Source organism: Bombus pascuorum, chromosome 15 (genome assembly GCF_905332965.1).
Source record: "Bombus pascuorum chromosome 15, iyBomPasc1.1, whole genome shotgun sequence".
NCBI lineage: Eukaryota > Metazoa > Arthropoda > Insecta > Hymenoptera > Apidae > Bombus > Bombus pascuorum.
The window spans coordinates 6,253,662-6,272,782 of NC_083502.1; the positions used below are offsets into that span (position 1 = coordinate 6,253,662).

A 19,121-nucleotide genomic window follows, 5' to 3' on the forward strand; every position below is an offset into this window, starting at 1 on the left:
CTTTATGAAAGGCGGAGCCTTCGCTGGAAATAACTGGACAATCGAAATGCAGCGCCTCGAGTGAGGTGGATATAGAGAGACAAAAATCGAATCTGCATTAAGCGTGTCTGATACAAAGTATCGAATCATGATTTCGAATTCGAAAGGCAACCCGTAACAAATAAACGATTCTTCGTTTATGTTTCCGCGTTGGAGCTCCTTTGCACAAGGCTTTAATTGATCCATTTACTTCAGCTCTATATTACAGACGAACCTGATCTCCAGACAGATTAATTTATGAAAATTGTCTTTCATAAAAATATTGTTTCTGTTGAAAATGACAACGCGAGTTCGCGCTCGCAATCTACGTGCAGATGCGTTAATTACAGTAAATAGTAACTAGAAGATAGTTCTAGATACAATCGATAGGTTTCAGATATTCCTTTTTTTTTATCCCTTTTATTTATATAGGTTTTTCGGCTCAGAATGGTGTGATAGATTTATCCAAAGAATAAAACAATAGCTATCGCGATCCTACCTCTGAATACAGAAATAACAATAGTTTCATTACATGAAATATTGACGATTTACGACGAACTGTATCGAATATAGAAAATATAGATTTTCATAATTTTACGAACACAGCAATTTTTTCGGTTTGCACATTTTTCGTGTCTAAATCAAGTATGCGAGTAAGAAAGTAAGAGTTCGATTTTTCATGTTATTTAAGGATATGTAAGGTCTGTTTTGGGACGTGGCTGCGAAGATTTGCAGACAATCTAACCTAGGCTATTCCTCATCCAGGAAACTACCTCGCCAAGATCCCGATACCATGCATACTGTGCAAAATTTCAACGACACGGTATGAAGAGGGTCACTTTATATTCATCGCATATACTCTCACGTCAAACTACATCTTATTCAAATCCCTACAGTTTCTGCCATTATCTAAATACACGCAGAGATGTTTCCCTACGTTTCCCCACGGATTTATGATTTCCAGATGAAATGGTGAAATGGTGACACTTGCCAGGGACATTTTCTAACCCTTCCGTAATTTGTCGAATTTTTCTCTCAATTTTTGCTACTTTGCTCTCACCGATTAAATGATAATCGTAGCGTGGATTGAAATTCTGATCTGATACAAAGTTACACACGTGGGAAAATCGAGTTGGAATTCTAATTTATATTAGCTCGTCCGAAAAGTTTCTTTCGTTTCATAAGAAAATAATGGATGCACAACAATTACATTATTTTATCGAATTACGTACGATCCATTTTGTTGTATCAAAATAAAGATCAGGACGTTCGACAGGTTAGGTTTCACGTTCGTATAAAGATGCACCGTTGTAAAAAACAGGTCTGTAAAAGTGTTGAAGTGATCGTCACTTCTGAGAAAACTCTACATCTGGTCTTCGGTTTCTCAAGCGCTAAGGTCATCGATAGCGCGTAGACAAAAGAATGCGTCGAGGACAGACCATAAGCGCTACACGTGCGACGTTAGTTTCGGCGGTTCTTTCAGTCTCAGGGTAACGTTGCTAGCGAGAGGATCTGGATCGGCTTACATTGTATTTCACATTTTGTACTTTATTATTCACAATATATATACTTTCAATACCTTACAATTTACCCACGTATTTCTTTAATTCCACATACACCGAATAACCTTAACAAAAAGACAGACACTTTTTAGACAAACTGATAGTTTCGTTTTCCAGATCGGAGATTATCAAAGATCGGTTAGATTAGTTGCAGGTTGTATTTGCAGGAGAAATACATAGGTTTGATATTTATGTATATTTACTTGGGCAATAACTATGAGTATTTCTATACACATTTACCAGAAATGCATAAAAATCGCCGAACAGCGAATCGCAATCCTACTTACGCAATTGCATCGTGTGTAATGACTTCCTGCTACATTGTGAACGTTGCGATTCATGGTGTTGGTGAGGGGAACTATTTGTGTACTGTGAAACTCGAAACTATTCTACCAACTACTCAACAGACTGCTCTAATAAAAAAAGTTACTTCGTAAGATCGATTCCTGCAGTCTAAATTGTTTCTACAAAATTACAATTTTTCTGGAAAATTAATTATTCCTGAGTGCTTCTATGTGGAAACTTGTACATATAACGTGTATTTGCTGCAATAACTTTGCACGATGTACGTTGTACTGAGATAGCTATGCTCTTATTCCTAGGGAAATTAATATTTAAAAGACAGTTTCTGCAATAATAAAGATACTAGTAATATTGGGTTGGTAACTAGTGATTGCGGATTTTGTCAGGGGAATTGATATTTAAAAGCCAGTTTCTGCAATAATAAAGATACTAGTAATATTGGGTTGGCAATTAAGTGATTGTGGAATTTGTCAGGGAAATTAATATTTAAAAGACAGTTTCTGCAATAATAAAGATACTAGTAATATTGGATTGGCAATTAAGTGATTGTGGAATTTGTCAGGGAAATTAATATTTAAAAGACAGTTTCTGCATTAATAAAGATACTAGTAATATTGGATTGACAATTAAGTGATTGTGGAATTTGTCAGGGAAATTAATATTTAAAAGCCAGTTTCTGCAATAATAAAGATACTAGTAATATTGGATTGGCAATTAAGTGATTGTGGAATTTGTCAGGGAAATTAATATTTAAAAGACAGTTTCTGCAATAATAAAGATACTAGTAATATTGGATTGGTAACTAGTGATTGTGGATTTTGTCAGGGAAATTGATATTTAAAAGACAGTTTCTGCAATAATAAAGATACTAGTAATATTGGGTTGGCAACTAGTGATTGTGGATTTTGTCAGGGAAATTGATATTTAAAAGACAGTTTCTGCAATAATAAAGATACTAGTAATATTGGATTGGCAATTAAGTGATTGTGGAATTTGTCAGGGAAATTGATATTTAAAAGACAGTTTCTGCAATAATAAAGATACTAGTAATATTGGATTGGCAATTAAGTGATTGTGGATTTTGTCAGGGAAATTGATATTTAAAAGACAGTTTCTGCAATAATAAAGATACTAGTAATATTGGATTGGTAACTAAGTGATTGCGGATTTTGTCATTATCACCTAATGATAAAATCCGCAATCACTTAGTTGGCAACCCAATATATCATTTTCGAGTTTCTCTTTCGCAGTTTAATTAGCGCGATCATAAATACTTTGACACAGAAGTTCGATTATATAACGCGAAGGTTCTCCTTAGTAATTAATTTGATCAGAAAATTTCGGCACTCAAACGTGATATAAAAGAGAGGAAGGATCGAACGAACGTGGAAATTGAGGTTCTAGCAATTTTTTCTCGCGCGCCGAGCTATTTGACGATTGTCAGAGTCATTGATCTTCTACGTGGGAATAAATTTATCTTTCGGACAAGTATGAATCGAAGTTGGTGCGGAGAGAATTTGAAAAGCAGAACAGATGTGACCGTCGTCGATAAATTTGGTCATGTGACGCTTTTAAAGATGTGTGCACCGTTTACGCTTTCTTTTGTGTAGTTCCATTATATGCAAATTTTTGATTTAAATGTATCGGTTGTGTTAGAAACATCATAACAGCTAACAAATAGTCTGTCTGTAACAAACGATCGTTTACTCTCGTTATTAATACGTGGTTCGAACTGTGATTTACAAAGCCAATAATTTTTCCAAGAAATCATTGAAAACAGCGTTCTTTTGTCTATAAAGAAAACACGAAAGAGCGAAAAACGATTCGTCCTGAAACATCTCGACCGAAATATGAATTAAAAAGAAAATATTTCTTCTCCTGGAACGGAGCATGAATTCCGCAATTAACAAAAAAATACTGTAGATTGTGTTTATGTAACGTTAATTAATTAATTGTGTAATTAGTCGATCGTATAAAAGATTGCAATACTTTTTTTTAAGAAATTACTTTTATACACGGGATATATGACTGGAACGATCAAGGACGATTAACTGGACGTTATCGAGTAATTAAAAATTTCGTCATAAATGGCAATTAAAAGTGCTATAGAGAGAGTAATTATGTCGGACGGCTGTTTCACAGTGGATGCATTGGTTATCAGGCCTGGTTTTGTTTCCCACTCCGTTAAAATCTCATTTCGAGCACGTCGATCAATTTAACGCGGGCAATAGAGACGTTGAACCTATTATCTCACACTAGCTTCGGTAACTCGACTTTGCAAGATCATCGATTTTCGTTAATCCATTCTCAAGTGACTACGAATCCATCCCACAATGAATTTACCAATTCGATGAAACGGTCTTTAAGAGAATGAAACGTTCGTGGTAATATTTTGAGCAATATACGATCGATGTTCGAAGAGATTATTTATTGGAATAAAAATATAAATTTCATTTTATTTCTAATCCTAGTCAATTCCAATCTCGGTCTAATTATGGTTCGATCATTTTTTTCTCACGTTCTTCTAACCATTTTTCCCAACCAATTATAATTAATAATTAATTTGCTGAGAAAATGGAATTAAATTTTTTTATACTTTCTATACGACTGATACATTTGACCATTCGATACTTTCAATTCTGCACACGTCTTATTTTATCTCGTGTATTTTTTTTTTATTGTACAGATAAAGTTTTAAGGAAGAGAAGTTTTAATTGGACTTGGACATTTTTTGTTTCGTGCTGTGACGTTTTTTATTTTTATTCGTTAGTGCAGCGAGAGACGTCTGAAAAAGCGTTTTTAGATTTAATTGGAAAAAGTTCAACAATCTCGAGATTATAGAAAATAAAAATGTTCGTAGTCAATGGGAATAATTTTCGTTCTACAAAGCTTGAAATTTCGTTCTACAAAGCTTTGGAACGTTATCACACGATACACTTTGACGTTTTTTAATAAAAAACTAAAAATTTCTCAGCAAATCAAATAAATATAGAATACTTAATTATTTAGCCATTAAACTCTCGAACGTACAGAAAATAATTTAACGACATGTTTAAACCATCGATCCGGTTCGGATACGCAAAACCAAATTTCTACATTGGCTTTGACATTTTTATTTACAAAAATACAAGCAGCGTTGCTCGTTTCACGAAATTCTTTGCATAGAGAAAAGCAGGGTGGATGCTCAGAGGGAATGTTCAAACAAAAGCTAGAAAATCGAAGCATAGAGAGTTACGTAACATGTAAAAGCGTACTCGATACGTATCAAAAAGGTATCGACAAAAAGGCAATGGTAGTTGGAAATAAAACCTGACGATCTCTATCGACATCCTTATTGAAACCAATTTAGATACGAAACAAATAAGTTCCTTCTTTTTTCTTAAACAACATGTAACATTACAACTTCATTTATTTCTTCTTTTTAGACTGTAACAATTTAAGAAAAGCAAGGAAAAGTTTGTTGAAAATATAATAAAGCCCAAAAAGAAGAAATAAATGATTTAATAATCTAAGAAAAACAAGGAAAAGTTTGTTGAAATTATAAAGCCCAAAAAGAAGAAATAAATGATTTTATAATCTAAGAGAAGAAAGAAAAAGTTTTTTGAAAATATAATAAAGCCCAAAAAGAAGAAATAAATGATTTTATAATCTAAGAAAAACAAGGAAAAGTTTGTTGAAATTATAAAGTCCAAAAAGAAGAAATAAATGATTTTATAATCTAAGAAAAGAAAGAAAAAGTTTTTTGAAATTATAAAGCCCAAAAAGAAGAAATAAATCATTTTATAATCTAAGAAAAGAAAGAAAAAGTTTTTTGAAAATATAATAAAGTCCAAAAAGAAGAAATAAATGATTTAATAATCTAAGAAAAACAAGGGAAAGTTTTTTGAAAATATAATAAACATTCGTTAAATCATTAAGAAGCATCGAATTGTATTTCGAGATAAAGTTTATAATTGGCTCGTTGTGTGAATCACCGTGTTATCGTATTTTATTCTACAGAACGAGAACATTTATGATTATTTGTTAAGAAATGTTTTTTTTCTTTTTAAATATCGTATCATTGAAATTAATGTTTCTACACGTTATTTTTATTTATTTAGAAATATTATAGATTTAATTAATAGTACAAATAGCGTTAAATCGTTTGTTTTAAATTACAATCGAAATAAAAAGTATAGAATGAAATTTTTTGGTGAAAAGCCCTGTCCTAAAAATTCGACGGCTCCCTTGCATGCAAGAAAGATCATTGTTCTATATTTTGTATGCGCGTGAAACGCGAAACGCTTCGTTGTTAACATTGTTAGATGATATATTTCGAGAAACGCGCGAACAGTCGCACGGACAGGTTTTCCCCGCGATTATTTTAGAATGTCCAGAACGTCATAGGTGACAGAATAATTTACGGTATCGCGATCATCATTCATATTTACGATGGCCTGTGCATTTCGAACGATATTCCTCGTGGACATCTGCCAACTTGCTCTACCAAGATAGCTGATGCGTAATTATGTCTGTTGGAATCGTCGTCTCGTATTTATGTTCGCGAAATATCAACGAGCTGACGATGTCAAGTTTTTAACGATCGTTATGATCGATTTCTTCGGCGGGAAATTCGTTTCCAACTCCAGTGAAAATTTTCACCGCAGATTATGGCAACAATGTAACACGTTTCAAGTGTTTAACGCTCGGTGAAATAATTTTAGCTTCTGTGAAATTACATTTGAAATTGTATCATTTGTATACATATGTTACATAACTAAGTGTATTAAACGTATTTAAATGTGTGATGGTTTTAAGTCAATTTAAATATTAATATTGGAAATATTGGAAATATTAATATTTTAATAATAATAATAAATGTAATTCAAGGATGAAATATAGAGAAGAACTTTCGAAGTGAATAATAATCGACAGAATATTTTATTGAAATGAGGGCAGAAATGTTTGCATTCTTCGTTTATAACATAAAAGACTGGGTTCACCAAAATGTTAGGTGGACAGAGAAAACATAAAAGATTCAATCGGATTGAAATCTCATATTGACAAACGCTTTGAATTCGAAACATTTGTTTGAACGTAGATCGTTATGAAAAAGTCGGTGTTTAAACAGAGGGAAAATAGAAAATTTATTAAGTTTCTATATTAATGACTTCGCTGACACTGAATGTTGAATTTAAAAAAATTCTAATTATTTCTTAAATCCATTAAATCCAGCTATCTAACGTACATTACCCTATTTGTCCAAAAGAACGTCCAACTTTTTATACAAAAAGTCAAAGCTACCCAACGAAACGAAACCTTCGCTAAGTCAAAGTTATACATTTTTGCAAAAATATACTCGTCATTCTTTCAAAAAAACCTATGAAATTTTTTCAGCCATGATATAATACGTGAAGGAAGACGAATGAAAACAAACCTGTCTGGATAAAACAATCGTTTTTAATTTAAAGTTTTTAATTTGTTTAAAATTTTTATACAAAAAGTCAAAGCTACCCAACGAAACGAAACCTTTACTAAGTCAAAGTTATACATTTTTGCAAAAATATACTCCTCATTCTTTCAAAAAAACCTACGAAATTTTTTCAGCTATGATATGGTACGTGAAGGAAGACGAATGAAAACAAACCTGTCTGGATAAAACAATCGTTTTTAATTTAAAGTTTTTAATTTGTTTAAAATTTGTATACAAAAAGTCAGAGCTACCCAACGAAACGAAACCTTTGCTAAGTCAAAGTTATACATTTTTGCAAAAATATATTCCTCATTCTTTCAAAAAAACCTACGAAATTTTTTCAGCTATGATATGGTACGTGAAGGAAGACGAATGAAAACAAACCTGTCTGGATAAAACAATCGTTTTTAATTTAAAGTTTTTAATTTGTTTAAAATTTGTATACAAAAAGTCAGAGCTACCCAACGAAACGAAACCTTTGCTAAGTCAAAGTTATACATTTTTGCAAAAATATACTCGTCATTCTTTCAAAAAAACCTACGAAATTTTTTCAGCCATGATATGGTACGTGAAGGAAGACGAATGAAAACAAACCTGTCTCGATAAAACAATGGTTCGATTCGATTACTGGTCCGGCGACACACGAATGTCGCTGTCTTCGTCAGAATCGCGCAGGATCACGTGTGTACGTGGAAGAATTTCGCGATTTCCACCGCGATCTCTTTGAATTATGGTAGCAGGGGGCCGCGAGGACACGTGCCCCTCTGATCGACGCCATTAGATCTGTGGTAAAGAGGCAAGAGAGCACAGAGATGCGGCGGTATCGGTAGCCTAACCTTCTCGATCGTGATGTCAGTCGAGGCCAGAGCCAGCTACATGACCACTTGCGCTTCGGAGACCGATGGTTCGTTATGATCTTTAATTCCCTACAGTGTTTGCAGCTTTCCTTCATTTGCCAAATTAACAATAATCTTCAAATGAAAATGAAGATTCGATACGAATGTAATTCGCGTACGATGTGGTAGAAATATATTGAAAAATTCTTGACCTAATAGGCCAAAAGCAATCTCGGAATAAAGAAGTTTCGTAGAAATGTAATTTTTCTTTTACTAAATCAAAGGAGGTGTTGTGGAATAAAAGAGGTTGAGGAAAATATAATTCTTCGTTTATATGGTAGAAGCATAGTGTACTGGGAACTTCTGGTTTTAATAGGACAAAAGCAATCCTGAAGCAGAAAAGAAAATTTGAAAAGGAAGATGGGATTGTTATTTAATGTGATAGAAATATTTAATATACAGTGTATATTAAAAATGATCGATACTATGAGCAATGGAGTTTCAAAGAATATTGTTTTATTTCATTCCGAGAAGGAAAAATTCCTGAAAATCATTTTTTTGAGAAAACCCTTGACTATCTAGGGAAAGAGTATTTAAGACAAATTCTGTGTCTGACAAAATGAAAATTCAACGACATAGAGATATAAAGTCAAAGATGATTGATTTCGGTGGTAGAGTTTCCTGGCAGGAAGAAGTTTGACGAGCGGCATGGTTTTGGTGGCATTAATCATAGTCAAGGCATCGTTTAGAAATGATCTATGTGGAAACTAACGGGTTCATAGAGCAGTCGTTAGTATACTGTGATGAGCACGTGAATGGGCATTGCCTCAATGTACCAGTCATAGTATAAAATATCATCAAATAATTAAATATCGTATTTTATACCATACAAAATTTAATATATTTATTTTGGTTTGGTTTTGGCTTATGTATTAGCAATATAGTGAATTTATTCTTTATCATCAATTTACCACATGCAAAATTAACTTCATATTTTATAAATTTTATATATCAATTTTACCAACGAATTAACAATGGAAAAGTGATTAAAAAGAGAACATTTCACTCAACATAATCTACAAGCCACACTGTAATCTTTTTTCCCGCATGTCAGACGGAGATTACGAGACGTCCAGTGAAGGAGCAATCCGTGACATGCAAGGGAAGCAAATTAAAGAGATCCTGCCAAGGAATCTAAGGAAAATCGGTTCGGACTGTGACTACGAAGCAGAGAATCCGAGACCCAAGGAAGAAAAGTCATCGGAGAAGTCGTCTTGCAATCAAGGAGCAGCCTTAGCATCCAGAATTTTGTCCAAGTCAGAGTCAATGCCAGTGTTAAAAAGCACCAGCTCGTCCAAAGAGGAGAACGAAGAAGGAAGCGCAACAATGATGTCAGAATCTTCCATAGCACGTCAAAGGAAAATGAAGATGATCGTAACTCGAATTAATTCAGAATTATCCTCGGCCTCCAACCAGACCAGTTCAAGCGATACTTTTGTGATGGAGATGATCGATGAAAATTACGAGTCCAGGAAACTAGAGTCGAAAATCGTGCTACCTATGCTTCAGGTGATTATTCATCAAAACAGAACCAATGAAATAATTTTTCATACTTGGGGTTTAAACCCTTTTATAGACTTTCCTGGCTATTTTTTATTTTTCATAAAACCTCATCAGCATCCCATATCACGTCGCCCATATTGTTATAAATATTAACTCCGTGCAAGACGTAACAAACTTTATTTTTCTTCTAATTATATCTCCCTTTGATCTAATCCTCGGCTATTTTCCTATTCCATCCTCGTTAAAGGACAAAGATGAATGTTGGTAAGAAAAAAAAAAAAAAAAAGAAAAAGAAAAAAGCGAATGAGGGAGGCTACCCTTGTAAGTCACAAGACAGTGAAAGTATAATGGCAAAAAAAGGAAGAGGGTGATTACGTTAGGGGACGTATAGATACGGCCGTACGTCTCAGATGTTGACCAGTCTAGTCGATATATATACAGGGTGAAATAAAATTCGTGATATATATAAGATCACGGAGATATTATGATTCAAAATAAAATGAAAATCAAGAATGACGAAATTATTTTGGAAGCTTTATTTTCAAATTATTTTTGATTTTCATATTATGTTAGACCATAGGATCTTCCTCATCTCGTCTGTACCACAAATTTTATCTCACCCTGTAGAGGTCTCAGTAGGTAGGGATTCCATGATACGGAAAAGTGGCAAACAAGAAATAATCTTAACTGGCCGATCCATTTGGCTTCCACTCCAATTACTCAGTCTTCTAGAGACTTAATATTAGAAAATTAGAATCTACGTTTTTCCTTCCTACATCAACCCCAAATAATCCTATCCTGCTCAGAACACCAGCAACGATTCACCAAGTTGCACCAAGGAAGTGACATTCTTCGAATTACCAGAGGACGTATCTTCTAAAGAATTCGAGCAAGAAAGAAAAAGCAGCAGATGCTCGGGCGGAATAGGATCCACTACCAAGGAGCCAAAGAACTCTAGAAACACGCAAGAAAACGACGATCTGATAGGCATCGCCGAGAATCCTCACCCTTCTATCAAATCTTTTTACTTTCCCCCAATTCCAGAAAAGGGGCATTCTTGTTTACATCATCCGAGGCAACAGCCTCGAATTACCAAGGACACGGACGCAATTCTTAAGATAGATGGCGAACTAGGTCCTCTCCAGCACCAACTCAATGAAATTAGTGGCAAGTTCCGAGCCCTGAATCTCAATGTCCCTTCTTTGCCAAGGCAGAGTCATTATTGTCAGTACACGCCATCAACTGACATGTCTGGGTACTATCTGCGTAGAACGGAGACTTTTGGCCAGGACTCCAAAGGAAATGAGGCCATTCGTCTGATGGGTCAACATCAAAGCAATAAAAACTACACTGCGCTAGGACCTGACACAAAGACCAAAGAGACTCTTCTGACTCAGGATTCCTTCTCTATGAGAGAACCTATCAGCAGGAACATCAGCTTCACAAATGAAGACTCGTATTCGCTGATGGCTCCACGAATCCGTTCGTCTAAACACGTTGAAAGGAATGTGTCGACCATAGCCAGCGATTGGCGAATCGAAGACAATAATAACTACGCCTCTGTGAGAAATTCTTACGCTAATTTTGGAGGGCCGGTAGACAAGGATCCATCTGGATCACTGATTCCATCTGTCAGCAGTTCTTGCTACAGACCTTACAGAAACGAAGCCTTCGATTATCACAAACCACACTCTTCTAAGTACTATGACGAGTCAGAATTTAATAAATCCAACAAAGAGTTTGCGAAAAAGAATGAGGCAAAACTTGGTTCTAGTAGAACAATCGATCATAGATGTCAAAATGTGACTAAGAGATTGGACAAAATGGCACAAGCAGGGACGTCAGGGGTTGGATGTGGATCTGGTAAACTAATTAGGACTTTGGATGCCTCAACTGTTACTTCTGGGCCCGATCTACGTGTCATAAGTGTCAATACTTCCGTAGAAGAACGCTGTACATATGGAAAAGTTGTAGGTGAGGGTTCGTATAATGAAGGAACAAGTGGAACATGTCAGCATTCCAACAACGAGTCTAACAGCAGCCCCATTAGGCCCCAGGATCAGAGTATCTTAGCTTCTGTGATGGTTATCGGGTCTGAAGGAAGCGGTAGAACTCGCTACGTAAATCGTAGTCGTGTGAATAGTCAGGTTTCGTTAGTAATCTCGAAAAAGGACCAAGATTCGACGATGACTATTCTAGATAGTAGACAAAATGAATTTTCAGCGAAGCAGACAAAGAAAGAGCTTCGAGCTTCGAATGTCATCGACCAAAAATCGATAGAAACTCAAGTAAAATCTTCAGAATCGATAAATAACAGCAAGACTGACGTACTGAAAAATCTATCCAGCATAAAAATGACCAAGACAGATGAAAAAGTGGTGATCGTGCCAATCCTGTTCACAAACGGCATTCCAGAGCCTCCGAGGACTTCTCTATTTCATTTCAACAAGTCCAGATGTCATTTGCCAAAGACGAATCACCATTTGACGAAGCTAGAAAGGAGACCATCCTCCATAACCCAGAACAGCGTGTACTCGGGCAACAGTCTCGAATCTTCGACAATGGAGTACTTAAATTTGGATCAAAAGCTGGCAAATAAGAATAGTGGGATGTCAATGTCCTGTGTCAGTCGGTCTGGTTCGTATTCGCGTTGCAGAAATCCTTCACATTTGTCGAACATTACGAAAAGTTTGTCTGACCGTCATCATAGTAGAGGCAGACATAGCCATTCGAGCAAGGCACAGTCTGACCCAACGAGGAGAGTAAAGAAGAAGGCTATTCAGGGAATGATGAGCTCGCCAGAGGAATTTCTTTGTGATACCTGAATATTTGATGTCGTTCGATTGATTGGAACATGGTGGTCATGTCGCCTTTATGACTGTGCTCTAAGGATTATGGTTGAAGTAAGAGGCTGAAGTTTCATAATGGAATCATAATATCTCTAGAGTCGCGAATTTGGATCAAAGTGTCGTTTCTGGAATTTTGGAATTCACGTTTAACCTTTTCTTGGGGGAAAGGGTTGTTTCTGGCTCTGCAGATTCTTTTTAACTCTCTTTGATATTCGGGCTAATGGCCCGGAAGACGCATTTTTGGGACGGTGTTTTGTGCAGTGACGTAGCTTCGACTATTGTCTTTTTGTCGTTTATTGTAGATAAGCTCGCGGCGTCTCTTGTATACAATTTTTATTCAAGTAAATATAAATATTATACACGAAATATGAATCTTTATTTTAATAACAAAACCTTGTGAAAACAAGCTCTTGTTCATATACATCCTATGAGAAATCTATAGGATTTCATAAAAATCTCTAAAATTGTACAAAAATTTATTTTTCTTTTAATTTTTATATCATTTTCTTATAATTACTAACGAGTGATTCAAGAAAAATGAATATATTTTGTAATCTATTTATAATAGCGTCTAGAGTACAGATATGTATGGATTTATGCAAAAATTATGTACAAATATACAGAAGAGGTGCACGTAATATGAAAAAATATTCAAGATATCTAAAAGAAACTAATTATTGTAAATCTGTTTCATTTCTTTGAAGTCTGAAAAATACGAATTTACATAAATATTCTCACCTGGTTGGTAACAAATTCTTAGGCTCCTTTCGACGTCTAAAATAAAATGATTTATATTATTCAATACGAATATAAAAAAAGGAAAAGCTGGCGTTTTTAATGTCAAATAATCGTTGCAAAATGGCGTAAGAAGTATTTTCACAGTCCTCGCTAAAACTAGTATCTAGTTATACGAACGGTGTCACTGACGTAGGAATCCTGGAGTGATAAGTGGACAATCAGAAGCCAGATCACAAGTACGCTGAATCCATGTTGGTAAACCGGTTTCCCGTCGAAGGAAATCTGTTTGACATGGCGTTTCGCGGATCGTTGCTAACTCATGCATGTGAAACCCTGACCGATTGTGAATCGAGGCTGATCACCAATTGGCCAACTGTTGCATAGTTTTCCAGTAAACCCTTGCTTATATTTAATTCTCTGCACCAAACTCAGGATCAGTTGAATCATCAAATTTACATTTCTTTTTTAATTCAATTTTGTACTTTTTTCTACCGTGACGCATACGAGTATATTTGGAATTTTTCAATAGTATTTACAAGTCTAAAAAATTAAATAGATCCAAAGGTCCAGTCAAGTGAACTGAACGTTCAAACATTATGCAGAGATTTAGGCGACGATCGAAGGAACTGTAACTGTCTCAACAAACTGAACAACTTAATGTAAAACTGCTGCTTATTCTTATCACGATGCATGAATTAAATCGAAAGAGAGACGGAACGAGCGAAGCAATAACCAGGTGGCAAACGAGATCATAATTAACGAAAATGCGATCAAGCGAAGGTCTTTCGAGAATTGGCCGATAAATCATTTGCGTTGAGACATCCCAGATAAATTTTGGGAACGATTGCCCGACCTTGCCACGCGATCAATGCGTTCTGTTGCACCCGAGGCGAAATGGAGTAAGGACAGTTTGTTCGACACCTGTATAAACGCGATAGTTGGTCCCCGAGTGTAGATACAGGAGTTCTTCCAATAATTACTCTCAATACTGGTTTCTTTATCAGATTGTTAAAGTTTTTACAGTCGCTTACGCTGTTGTTTTTTTTCATTCTGGAAAATTGTGGAACTTTGTAGCGAATTTTTTATATGTCAATGAAGATATCACCTGGAAACACGTGGCTCTTTTTGCAGAAATTACTCAGCCACTGTAACGACTCTGTAATTAATATAGTCGTTCTCAAGGATTACCGATCAGAGTACGATCAGATCGATTACAGAGAAACGCAAAAATTTCTGGGCATCGACTATTCAAATGTAAATGTAGATTGACACGCAACAGATTCCATCTAATGAACACTGACACGACAGGTGATGGTATTTAGCATTAAAAATACTGGGATTTCCGCTTGGTTTCCCTAACTATGTATTAGTTTTTTGTTCCACGAAAGAAACATCGAAGATTAATCTATTATCATCCAACAAAATTTCAATTCTCGTAAATATGCCCAGTTTATCGAATAACATTTATTTAAAAATAGACTTACTCTAAAGCTTCTTTCCAAATTGCTTGCAAAATTGAAAATACATACACGTTTCAATCTTGCGATTTTATCATAAGTTCACAACGACACTAAATTTTAGTCGCAATTAATTTGATTTGCTGCTCCACCGAGAGGTCAGGAATAATTGCAACTATTAGCGAAAACAATAACAATTTCCTCAAAATTTGTTAACCATCTTGACCCAATTGTCGACGTTGCCGTGGTTAATGCGACGTCGTTTATGGACAGTCGATATGCCCGCAAGAACGCGCGATAATCGCGTTCCTGGCCGCGTCCCAAATAATTTGTCTTGTCACTAGCACTTTAGTTTATATTTACAGTGTCAAAGCGCCGTTGTCCGGTTGTTCACTCGCGGCACACGCAAATGGCCTTCGATTGCCAACGGACCTAACTTTCGGCATTGTGCTGCGGACAAGCGCCGACAATGGCACGCGTGTCTGCTTTTCGAGCTGCGTCACAATGCAACCTCGTGCTGGCTTGTTTTCATTCCACGCCAGCCATCTCTCACCGCCATTATTTTTATCAAAGCCAGAGTAGCCATTGATCGCGCATTCCATCCAGTAATTGAGTATTTATCGACGTCAGTCGTTGGGAATAACGCTTTGTGTACTGAATTCCTGCTCTGATGATTTCCCAAGGATTAATTGGTATTTGGTGTTTTAAATTGCGTAAAAGCAAATTCAGGGAATTAAGAAAATTAGAAAATTATTATAGAGAATTGTTCAATTATTAATGCCAATTATTGGACTATCGGATATGTCGTAGGATGGGATTATTTTCTACGTCGATGGATTGTTCGTGTTGTCACAGAAAATGATTGGATTGTTGATACTTTTGTAGAGACTTATTCAGAAAATCGAAACCGACAGGTGGAAATTGATGGAGTATCGAGGTAGAAATTGAAGCAATTAAAACACTATTTTCACGCCTTGTCACGCGTCTAATTTGAAACGTGTTAGAGATCAAAAATTGTATTCTTTATATGTAGAAGCTTCTGTGTTTCTTCGTATTGATAAGAGAGAATATTTTTTCCTGATTACATGCACGAGTTTCCTCTTGCTAATAGGAAAACAGTAAATTCTTATTTTAAAATACGAAACTCCACACCGTAACTACATCTCCAGCTGTTCCAAGCAGCAACCGTATCCAATTTTTCTCAAACTGATGAGGAAAATAAACTAAATAAAGGATTTCGTTCAGAAAATAAATTGTTATACTGAAAAATGAAACTGTGCGCGCGTGTGTGTACACAAGTTCTCCAATTTGTCCGCTTCATTCGCGCGATGGTTCGGAATTTTGTCAACTAATGAAAGAACGAGTAAATAAAGTACACGTTTCGCGTATTTACGCTATTAAAAACAAATCCTTTATTCTTTCTACGCTGTGTGAAGCAAAATATGTAACAATTGTTTGTCGTACTCAAACAATTTCAATTTCACATTATTTATCAACATTATTCAATCCTTATTTACTATTAATTTAATGGTGAATAAAATACAGAAAAAATATTAATAAAAAATAATCGATATTATATATTGGAATTTTAAAAGGAAAGGTCAAAAGCTGCTATCAAAAATTAGACGATAAAATTATGAAAAGGTGCAACTATCGTGTTAATTAATAAGACCTAAGATTAATTCACCAATTAGACACAGGATAAAGAAACCAGTATAATTAACCACGAAATGTACGTAAGAAATACTTAATATTATATATTGGAATTTTAAAAGGGAGATCAAAAGCTGCTATCAAAAATTAGATGGTATGATTATGAAAAGGTGCAACTATCGTATTAATTAATAGCAAAATATGTAACAATTGTTTGTCGTACTCAAACAATTTCAATTTCACATTATTTATCAACATTATTCAATCCTTATTTACTATTAATTTAATGGCGAATAAAATACAGAAGAAATATTAATAAAAAATAATCAATATTATATATTGGAATTTTAAAAGGAAAGGTCAAAAGCTGCTATCAAAAATTAGACGATAAAATTATGAAAAGGTGCAACTATCGTGTTAATTAATAAGACCTAAGATTAATTCATCAATTAGATACAGGATAAAGGAACCAGTATAATTAACCACGAAATGTACGTAAGAAATACTCATTATTATATATTGGAATTTTAAAAGGGAAGGTCAAAAGCTGCTATCAAAAATTAGACGGTAAAATTATGAAAAGGTGCAACTATCGTATTAATTAGTACGATCTAAGATTAATTCACCAATTGCACATAGTGACCAATTATATACGGGACAAAGGAACCGGTATAATTAACCACGAAATGTAAAACGACCTCGTACAACCTAGCCGGAGAAAAATGCAAGAAAATTATCATAATGTCCTCGTTTTTTTGACATTTTCTTCCCTAATTTCACCTGCGGCAAACATGCTCCATAATACACGCCCACACTTTCCTTATCTACTAACAATGCACGATTACATAACTTGTGCTTCTAATCTATACAATCTGCCCGATTCTCCGGTAATCTCCTAATAACTAGACCGATTTACGTAACGACGAAGGAGAGGAGTGGAAAAAAGAAGAAAAGTTGCTGTGAGAAATTTCATCGAGGGCGGAGCATCGATTGCGGTTTTCATCGCGGTAAAACGTTATTTACCGTCGTATCACCATCGCTTCGTGTTTCGCTATCGAAACGCGTTATCGACATGTCCACATACACGAATACACACTCGAAACCGCAAATACTTTGCCTCGAAACGAAAGAGCGGGAATCACTGGTTCGGATTCTTGATGGAGAACTGGAATGCCAGCGATTCGCGAATGGAGAGGCGGATAAATTACCGGATCGTTCCACGATGAAACGATAGCGTAGCATCGTGTCTTTCGTGGTCTGTGGTCTATGGAATTTCCGTCCATTCTTCGCGTCGATCAACGTTCTTTAATTGTATGTGAAACGTTGCCAAGGAATATTTGGCTTAGAGGATGAGTTAGGACGAGTTCGCATCGTCCGTTTCATTGAGAATTCCTGCAATGTTGAATGAAACCTTTTATTCTGTCCTGTGACGCGTTCTTTCTTACGAGTTTCTATATGAATTTTTACGCGAATTCGCAAATGAGTCGTGGTATCGCTTTCGATGAGAATATTTTAATCCTGGACGAAGATTGTGATTTAGAGTAATACTTCGAATGAGAATTTTTCAATTTTAGCGGAAAATCGTGGTCCGAAAATATCTGTTTAAATCTGCAGAAAAATCGAAGTACTTTCTTCCATTAAGAATTTCTTTTATTTCGGGTAAAATTCGTGGCTTGAAAACTTGTCCCAGTTTGGATGAAGAGTATATTGCACGGACAAGAATTATCGTATCAAAATTGTAAAATACTCGGAAGTTAAATCTACAGAAATTACGAAATGCCAGAAATGGGATATATATATATAGGTGTGATTAAACCATCACGAGTAAACTAAACATGAAACGAACAGTCATTTTCAAGCAGCGTGGTTTCGATTTAACGCGAAACTCGATGAAACTTCAAAGAATCAATCTAATCCGCTTTCAATCAAATCCAATTTCCTGGTCTCAAAAAGTCATAGTTAATGTTCGTGGGCGTGAAACGGTAGACTAATTAATTTCCCCGAATTTTCCAGCTTTCCATCGAAACGAGGAATCGTTAAAAATCGATGCTCCATTATTGCAAGCCCGTGACATGCAGATTAACAGGAAAATCTAATAAAATCCTATAATTCCCTGAATAATTTATTCTTCCTTTTTCCTTTTTTTAAAAATATTTTCTCTTCTTTTTTATAAAATATAGATTCTAACAAAAATCAAATGTTTAATCAATTCTATACCATAGAATATCGTGTATTATTTTATTTCAATTAATTCGCTAACAACCGAATAATTAAAAGAATGAAATAATAATGAGAAAGATAGAAAAAATTTGGTTAGCTCTGTTAATGTAACGGAGGTGCATCGCTGTGCACTATCGAAAACGATTTAAACGATGGATATTGAAATTCGAAACAACACACGAAATTCCATTACGTACAAAATTACTCCATTAATTTCAAGCGAACGGGAGAAAACGTTGAAACACAATTACTTCAACGCTGAATTAGTAAGCGTTCGACCTCGTCGATCATTCTGCGGAGGAGATTGATTCGTTTCAAAATGAAACTTCTCTCTACTTTTTGATCCTGATGCTACATGGGAGAAATCGTTTCCGGCACTATTGTAGAACGAGGCTTTATCATCCGCCTTCTTCTTATTTTCTTCTACAATTGCGATTTCATGAGATGTATTTTATAAATACATTTCTCAC

At 35.2% G+C, this 19,121-nt stretch overlaps 1 protein-coding gene across 2 annotated transcripts in view; it reads left to right on the plus strand.

The window, feature by feature from the left end:
- LOC132914583 (cAMP-specific 3',5'-cyclic phosphodiesterase-like) overlaps positions 1–19,121 on the plus strand; it is a 395,884-nt gene that overhangs the window by 79,245 nt on the left and 297,518 nt on the right. The window lies entirely within an intron of this gene.